Below are 9,538 nucleotides of genomic sequence, written 5' to 3'. Positions count from 1 at the left end.
CCTCTTATGACTTCATGATCATGTTGGAATGGAGGACTCAGTCCCAAATTTTTACTAATTCTCATACTCCATCAGGCAATAGGGAGAACTAGCATAAAAAAGATAGCATAGTGTAGTGTAAAACTCACTGGAACAAAAAAAAATATTAGGATTGAAACTAACTTCAAATAGACTCCAGAATTCAGATTTAAACAATGACCAATTATGACTTTAGAATATTTAAAAGAAAATCATATCCAGCACTTGAGAGAATAAAATAAAGAGATGGAGTAACATGCAAGACTTTCAACTCGCCAATGTGTTCAATTATTTGGCCTGACTATACAACAATAGATGTGATTTATTTGTGATTGGGTCGGATAAGGAGTTAGTATATAGTAACTGAGATTCAAACAGTAACTAAACCAATAAGACCAGAAGTACAAAAGGAAACAAAGTAATAAGTCCACAGTTCACAAACAGGACAATTAAGTCACAGTTTCATATTTGATCTTTTTTGTTATTTTTTGGTAGAAATTTGCATGTCTGTAGATGACTTATTTCATAATAAAAATAAAAGAAAATATATTTTCTGGATCAAAGATCATAGAACCTAAATCTGTATCTCATCTTTTCCCTTTATTACTTGTTGAAATTTTGGAAAATGGTGCTTATGGACCTCATTCTCTGCATCTGTGAAATAAACAGGTTGGCTTACATGGCCTCTGAGGAACCTTTCAATTCCAAGTCAATAATTCTCTTTATTACACAGCTTAAAAAATCTCTCCATATATAAACTCAATGGCCAAATCCAAATAACCTTCAGATAGACCATGTTGGTGAATGTAACTTTTCAGAATTAATTTTATGTCACATGAGAAACATTTTTTGATGTTTTTTGCAAGATGTTTAGTGATTGCCCAAGGCCACTCTGCTAAGTGTCTGAGTTCAGATTTGAACCCAACTGCAAGGCCAGTGCCACTAAAGCCATCCCACTCAAGAAGCTTTTAAAAAAAAAACTTTTTACATGCCAAATACTAGGCTAAGAGTTAGAAATAAAATGAAAATTGAAAAAAAATGACTCAATGTGCTCAACATATAGTGGGGAAGGGATAACAATAATCAAACAATTATGAAATATGTGTCATCAAGAAGTATTTTGTTTCTGAATACTATCATCCCTAATTTTCCTTCCATTCTGCCACATCCCCTTTTTTATCCCCTTCCCTCTCCTACTGTCTTGAAATGTGTTAGATTTCCATACCAATTGAGTGTATTAATCCAATTTTAAGTCAATTCTGATGAAAGTAATGTTCATGCAATTTTCCTCACCTCTATCATATATCCCTTCAGTGTAGAAGTTTTTTTTCTTGCCTCCTTTCTGAGAGACAATTTTACCCATTCTATTCTCCCTTTTCCTTTTTTCCAAGTGAAATATTATCATCCCTTAATTTTATTGTTTTAGTTATCCCTTCATATTCAACCCCTACTCATTCCCTCTGACTACATATACGCCTAACTTCCCTAATAATGAGAAAATGCTTTTAGTTTTTTTGGTGAACTTTAAGTATCATCTTCCCAGGTAGGAATGTAAAGAGTTTAAGATTTTTAATTCTCCCATGATTTCCCTTTCCTCTTTACCACTTTAGGCTTCTCTTGATTCTGGTATTTGAAAGGTAAATTTTCTAATGAGCTCTGTTTTTTTCAACAAAAGTGGTTGTATTTCACTGAATTTTCATTTTCTCCCTCAGGGATTATGCTCAGTTTTGCTTAGTAGGTGATTCTTGCTTGTAATTCTAATTCATTTGCCCTAAAGAATACCATTTTTCTAGACTTCTGATCTTTTAATGTTGAAGTTGCCAAATCTTGTGTTTTCTTGTCTTCATAATACTTGTACTATTTCATTCTGACTACTTGCAATATACTTTTCTTGAATTGGGAGCTCTAGAATTTGGCTATAATATTCTGGGAATTTTCAAGAAAAAATCTCTTTTAGCAGGTGACCAGTGAATTCTTTCAAGTTCTATTTATGCTCTGATTCAAAACTATCAGAACAGTTGTTTTCCTTAATAATATTTTAAAAAAATTATTCTAAGGCAATGGGGTAAAGTGACTTGCCCAAGGTCACATAATTAGGTAATTATTAAGTGTCTGAGATTGGATTTGAACTCAATTATTCCTGACTCCAGGGCCAGTGCTCTATTCACCACTCCACCTAGCCATTCTCCTTGATAATTTCTTCAAAGATGATGTCTAGGGTCTTTTATAAAATTATGACTTACAGATTGTCTAATAATTTGCTCGCATCTTTGTCTGTAATTTTCTAAGTGTTATCTTAGCTTTTTTGCTCATCTTTGTTGTTTTAGCTCTGCTCCTGGGGTATAGGGATATAGATTCAAGCTTTTTTTTTCTTTTTTGCTGGGTTTGGGGTCTGATCCCTAATTAGTCGTTGGCCAAGAGGTTGCTATGCAGTCCAGGCCCTGCCTTTGCAGTGGTTTTTTTCCCCCTCCTTTATGTTCACATTCTGACTTAACAGTAGTTTGTTCCCAACTCAGTTCTGTCTTTTATCACATTTTTTTCAGGTTTCATACTTTGTTTAGGGTTGGAATACTCCCTGGTTCCTTGCCATCTAGCTTTTCGGAACCTCTCCTGTTGTTAAGCTGTTGGGAACCTGGATTACACTGTGGCTAAAATCCCTCTGCTGTCTTTCCCGCTCTCCCACATCTTGTGCTTTAGTTCCCCCCTTTCTCCCAAAGAGGCAGACCTTCACTGGAGGTCCTTTTTCCATGATGTCTGCAGTTGGAAACTTATCTGAATCTTCTCTTTTCTTGGTAGGATCTATAATGTGAATGTCAGAGTAGAGGCCTCATTTACCTTTGGCAGGGAAAGGCTCTGAGAGAAGGTACCATCATCTTGACTCTTCCCCAGAAGTTGACTAATAATTTGAAATTATCTCTCCAGGATTTATGCTCCATGTCAATTCATTTTCCAATGAGTTATTGCATATTGTCTTCTATTTTTTCTTTCTTTTGGTTTTATTAATTATTGATTTCTCATAACATCATTAGCTTCAATTTTCACAGTTCTAATCTTTAAGTAATTATTGTTGAATAAGTTTGTGCACCACCCTTTTCACTTAGACAGTTCTATGTTTTTGAATTTTTTTTCTTCAGTAAATTTTTAAAAAATATTTTATTTTTTCCAATTACATGCAAAGGTAGTTTTCAGCGTTCATCCAAATTTATCAGTTCAAAATTTTAACATCCACCCTTCCTTCTCATGGTGGTGAAAAAATCTGAAAAAACTTGTGCATGTACAATTGTGTTTAAAATGATTCCTTATTAGTCATATTATGAAAGGAGAATTAGATGTAATTGGAGAAAAACCCATGAGAAAGAAAGTTAAGAAACTAAAGAAAAGGTTTCAAAAGTGAAAATAGTATGCTTCACTCTGCATTCAGGCTCTCCAGTTTTTTCCCCTCTGGAGTGGATATTATTTTCTCTAACAGATCTTTCAGGATTGTCCTTGAACACTTCAGTGAATTCTTGAACCTCTTTTTCTATTTGTCCAATTCTACTTTGGAAGGCATTCTTTCCTTCACTGATTTTATTTTTTACCATTTTGACCTAGTCTGTTTTCTAAAGTGATTTTTCTTCAGTATTCTTTTTGTTTCTTTTGCCAAGTTGTTGACTTATTTATCATAATTTTCTTGTATCACTCTCATTTCTCTTCCATTCTCTTCTCTATCAACTAATTTTGAAGATCCCTTGTTAGCTCTTCCATGATCTAAGACAAATTCAAATTTTTACGTAGAGGTTTATGTTGTAGGAATTTTGATGATGCTCTTTCCTTCGGAGGGTAACATTTGATCCTCGTTGTTATTGTAGTAATTTTCTAATGTGAAAAAAAAAATCCCTGACAATATAGAAAGTTACTATAGCAGCAAGGAAGATCAAAATACTTAGAAGAGGACAATGGATAAAGGAGTACATAAGAAAACTCACAAAGGAGTACGAATTGATCTCTAGTTAAATAGTTCAAAAAGGATTTTTAAATTCAGGAGGAAAATTAGGAAAAGAAATGAAAAGGATGCATGAAAGAGTCCAAGGTTTGGAAAAGCAATGTGAAAAATTCTGAAGAAATGCAGTTTACCAAATTTAAAAAAAAATAACTCCTCAGAGGTGGCTAGGTGGTGCAGTGGATAGAGCCTTGGAGTCAGGAGTACCTAGGTTCAAATCTGACCTCAGACACTTAATAATTACCTAGCTGTGTGACCTTGGGCAAGCCACTTAACCCCACTGCCATGAAAAATCTAAAAAAAAATATAACTCCTTCAAAAACTGGAATTTTTGGAAAACAGAAACTTCCCTAAGCTCTCCCCAGATTCCCAGTGTTAATCAAGCCTCTAAAATGATTCTGGAGTGAGAGAATCTATAAAAACACAAATTGGATCATTTTTAGCTTAAAATGTCTTGGAAGGCTTTCAATAAAATTTTATTTCACTCAGGGGTATGGGGAGCATGATCCAGTGCAGGCAAGAGAGGCAAGGCATTTTCAGGCTCTCAGTCATGCAGATCATCAACCTAGACCCCCTAGGTCTCAGTTCAGCATGTCAGCAACATAGCAGGTCAACTGAAAGTCCTCTAGGCCCAGTACAGAAGGAAAATTGCAAGTCCCAGAACCTTCGCACAGTCTGTGCAATTAGGCCAGGCAACCTTAGTGTAGAAGAAAGCCCTACGCATAAACAGCTTCTTTTGTGATAAATAAAATCAAAATACCATCTCTGAAGGAAACATTGGGAAAAATTTATACGTGAAACTTGTAAAAAAGAAATACAAAAATTAGACAAACGACTGTTTAAAAATAGAATTGGACAAATGGAAAAATAAAAGAAGTTGTTCAAAACTACAATTGGAAAAATAAAAATAAACATGTACTTTAAAATTGAATTGCCCAAATGGAAAAGAAAATGCAAAAAACTTCCTGGAAAAAATAATTCCTTGAAAATTAGAATTGGGCAAGTAGAAGCTAATGATTTTATAAGACATCAAAATAACCTAGCATCAAATGGTAAAATAGTTATTGAAAGAATCCACTGATCACCTCTTTAAAGGAATCCAAAAATGAAAACACTAATGAATGCTGTAGTCATATTCCATAATTATTAGATCAAGGAGAAAATGTTACAAGCAGTCAGAAATAAATAGTTCTAATTTCAAGGAGCTCCAGTAGGATTACACAGGTTGTAGCAATTTCACTCTTAAATGGAATATGATGTTTCTGAGGGTAAAGTGCTTGGATTACAAGCAAGAATCAACTACCCAGCAAAACTGAGCATGGAGAAAAGATGGGCATTCAAGGATAGGGAACTTTCAAACTTTCTTGATAAAAAAATCTTAACTGAAAAGAAAGTTTGATCTTCCTATTCAAGACTCAAGAGATGCATAAAAAGGTAAGTAGTAAAAGAAAAAGAAATGGTATTCAACAAGATTCAACTATTTATATCCTTTCACAAAAGATGATAATTGTAACTCTTGAGAAGTATACTTGAGGAGTATACTTAGGCAGAGGATATTGACATAAACTGATTATATTATGATATACAAAAAAAGTAAGACATGATAAAGGGTTGTACTGGAAAGGATCAAATAGGGAAGTACATTAGGGAAATTTACATCCTATGAAGTGAGTAGAAAATCTTTTAACGTAGTGGGAAAGAAGGGAGGGGGTGAGAAATGCTTGATGCAAAAATCCTATGATATATTGTTTACAAGAAATATAGTTGAAGCAGGGATATACAAATTCACAATGAAAAGATGAAATACTGGAGCAGGATACATTATATTTCAGCTGATGTTCAAAAAACAGAGATAGAAATCCTCATCTCAGCCAAAGTAAAATCACAAATAGGTCTATTTAAAAGAGATAAAAGAGGAAACTGTCTCTTCATCAAAGGCACCATAGAAAATGGAGTAATATGAATACCAAATATATATGCACCAAGTGGTATAGCATTCAACTTCTTTTAGAAGTTAAATGAGTTACAGGAAGACCATAAATAGCAAATCTATACTTGTTGGACACTTCAACCTTCCTCTCTCAGAATAAGATGAATTTAACCAGAAAATAAATAAGAATTTTTGGCTATATAAATAAGAATTTAGCTATGAAAGTTAATAGAATTTTAGAAAAGTTAGCTATGGTAGAACTATGGATAAAACTGAATGAGGTTAGAAATAAATATACCTTTTTTTCTTGGCAGTGCATGACACCTACACCAAAACTGATCCTATAATATAGCATAAAGTCTTCACAACCAAATCCAGAAAGTCAGAAATGTTAACTACAGCCTTTTCAGATCATGTTGCAATAAAAATTACATATAAAACAGACCATGGAAATATAAATTAAATATTAATTGGAAATTATAAAACCTAAGTTTGGAGGTTGAGAGGATCAAACAACAGATCAGAAAACAATCTATAATTTCATCTAAGTCTGATTTTTACCCTTTGTAGTCAAAAAGGACCATGTCATTATATTTATGAAGGCATAATTTGCCCAATTAAGTGTATTACACGAGAAGAGTACAAAAAGTAAAGACATCCTTCTCACTTGTCTTTACCAGAACCATTTCACCTAATGGCCTGTTTTGATAGGAAATGGATGTTTTGGTAATGGTCTGTTGCTGTAGGAGTCCTTGAACACAATTTTTAACCCCGTACCAGTGATGTGCCACACTCCATGAATACCAGACTAAGTGTGAGTTTGTGATATCTGCTAACAAAATGGCGACTCACAGCTTATAAGGCACAAAGATGTTGCAGTATGCATTTGCCACTCATAATTCTATGCAAATCTGCTGTGCTAGACCACTTTCCAAAACTGGAGCTCACCAGATGCTGCTGAAACTATATTGTTTTTCATAATACAGTCCCCTCTCTCAGGGTAAACCCATTCCATAGCAAACTTGCTCATCACAAAGAAAAGAAAACTCAGAGCTCTCAGCAACTTCTCCCGAATCATTCATGTCACAACATTGAATGTTATTTGGCATAATTCTTTGCCACACTGAATTTGGTGTCTAAACCTGACTCCCTTTTGATCAGCTGAGAGAAATAGAAGTCATCACCTATGCCTTTGGAATGGCACTCACCTATCTCTCAAGACCAACTGACCCATGTTCAACTGCTGTTGCAAAGTTGAGAAGGATTCCATGTGTGATCCAAGGCAGTGACAAAAATGAGACAACATTCCAAAAGTTGCAAAATGCAACAAATCATTATTAGGGAAAATTTTACATCTCTAAATGCTTACATGAATAAAATAGAGAAAAAGGAGATTGATCAATTGGGCATGTGACTAAAAAAATCTAGAAAAAGAACAAATTCAAAATCCTCAATTAGATACCAAATTAGAAATTCTGAAAATCAAAGGATAAATTAATAAATATGAAAGTAAGAAAACTATTGAATTAATAAATAAGTTGGTTTCATGAAATACTAATAAAATAAATCTTATTTAATTTGATTTAAAAAAGAAAGATGAAAGTCAAATATTCAGTATCAAAAATTAAACAAGGTAAATTCTCTGCCAATGAGGATGATATTAAAGTAATAATTTAGAGATGTTTTGACCAACTTTCTGCCAATTAATATGACAATCTAAGCAAAATGAAGGAATAATTACAAAAATACAAATTGCCAGATAAAAAAAGACAAATTAAAATTTTTAAATAACTGAATTTAAAACAAGTGAATTCAGACAAGCACCTAGTAAACTACCTAAAAAAATTCTCCAGGACAAGATGGCTTTACAAATGCTGAGAAAACTGGAAAATAGTATGCCAGAAATTAGACATAGACCAACATCTCACTCCCTAAATCAATATGAAGTTGAAACCGGTACAGGAGTTAGAGATAAAAGATGTTATCATAAGTCAATTAAGAGAACAAGAAGAAGTTTATCTGACAGATATTTGGAGAAAGGAAGAATTTCTGACCAAATAAGTTATAGAGAACATTTTAAAATGCAAAATGCATTATTTTGATTACATTAAAGTAAAAAGTTTATGTACAAATAAAGCTAATGCAACATGGAGCAACAATGGTGAGAGAAGCAAGGAGCTTCCCTAAATTCTCCTGGGCTTCTATGAGAAAAAATGTTGAACAAGTCTCTAAAAGAATTCTGTAGTAACAGAGAACACAAAAGAACAAATTGGAGAATATACACCTTTAAGATATCTGGAGTGTACCATGCACTGGGCAGTATCTGGCTCCAGTAGCAGCAACAGTATCTGACAAGGGATAAGAGGAATTGGCAGTGATGGCTGCATTTATCTGTAAGCAGTGCCAACCCAGCTCCCCACCCCTTCCCAATACTGCTCTCTTCTGATGAGCTAGTGTGCCAACACAGCTCACCCCACTATCTACAGAAGGGATGGATGGGTTCCCAACCTTGCTCATCAGCAGTGCTGGAGAGCAAACCAGTCATTAGGGAAATATGATGAAGTCATTTCGAGTCATCAAAAGTCATCAAAAGGCATCTTCCTGAAGCCATGAAGCTGGTATAGTCTGAGCAGGTTCAGTTATTTCTAGAATTAAAAAGGCACATGAAACAGCTTTTGCTTTTGCTTATTTAGGAGAGGTAGAAAAGGACAAAGCAGGAGGAAACGTGGAAAGCCCAGCAGACTTCTGATGGAACCCATAATATTCTGACATCGTGCCAGTCAACTGGGTCTGACAGACAAAGTGTGCCTAGGTTTTAGCATGTTAGTCCTCCCACAGTGCTAGGGATCTTCAACATGGATCCAAACACTCTCCTTTTTGTTCTTCTATAGAAGAAATCCCCAATAGAACCATATCTTGGCAGCAAAGTTTCAAAAGATGACAAAACAACCCTAGAAGAACAGGCAAACAAGGTCACTTATCTGAAAAGACAAGAAGACTTTCTTGTGGTTGACATTGAAAGACTGAGAAGAGAAAACAAGTAGCCATGGGAAAAAGTTCAAGTTCTGGAAGGTTCCACTACAAAAGGAGTTGGATGCAGATGCTGACTTTGTATAGAAATCTGAATTGTGGAGCCTGTCTTCCCCTTCAGTGACTGCTTCAGTTTCTTCTATTTGACTGGAGATTTCAGCAAACGCAGGGAACGTCAAGGATATTCCTATCCCCAACTTTTCTCCTTTGGACTTTCCATGCCCAGAACTCTCACTTCTGGAGCTCTGGAAAGACAGTCTAAAAAACCTATGAATAGTTAAATGCAAGATCACAAGGAACTGAAATGATGATGCTAAGGGAGATGAAATCATTCAGTTCAAACAGCAAAAAGGGAAAACCACAAAGCTAGGGAGGGCTAATTAAGGAGGAGGATCAGTGGACAAACTAACAAAAGAGAAGATATCCGACATGATGTAGAAATGGTCACTGTGGAACATGCAATATAGCTGAGGAATTGACCAGGACTGAGGAAGCTCTGGGTGGCAAACACCAAACTCTCAAGGATCTAGTTCTTCCATTTTAAACCAAGTGGTGATCCTGAATAATTCTTTTCAAGCAGC

General features: G+C 34.8%; 1 pseudogene; it reads left to right on the top strand.

Annotated features, from left to right (window-relative positions):
* The first annotated feature begins 1,280 nt into the window (after positions 1-1,280).
* On the top strand, positions 1,281-9,230 carry LOC141511862 (nuclear receptor-binding factor 2 pseudogene; annotated as a pseudogene).
* Positions 9,231-9,538: the final 308 nt, after the last annotated feature.

The sequence above is a fragment of the Macrotis lagotis genome, chromosome 2 (assembly GCF_037893015.1).
Source record: "Macrotis lagotis isolate mMagLag1 chromosome 2, bilby.v1.9.chrom.fasta, whole genome shotgun sequence".
In the NCBI taxonomy this organism is placed as follows: Eukaryota; Metazoa; Chordata; class Mammalia; order Peramelemorphia; family Peramelidae; genus Macrotis; species Macrotis lagotis.
This window is presented reverse-complemented; position numbering and strand designations above follow the sequence as displayed.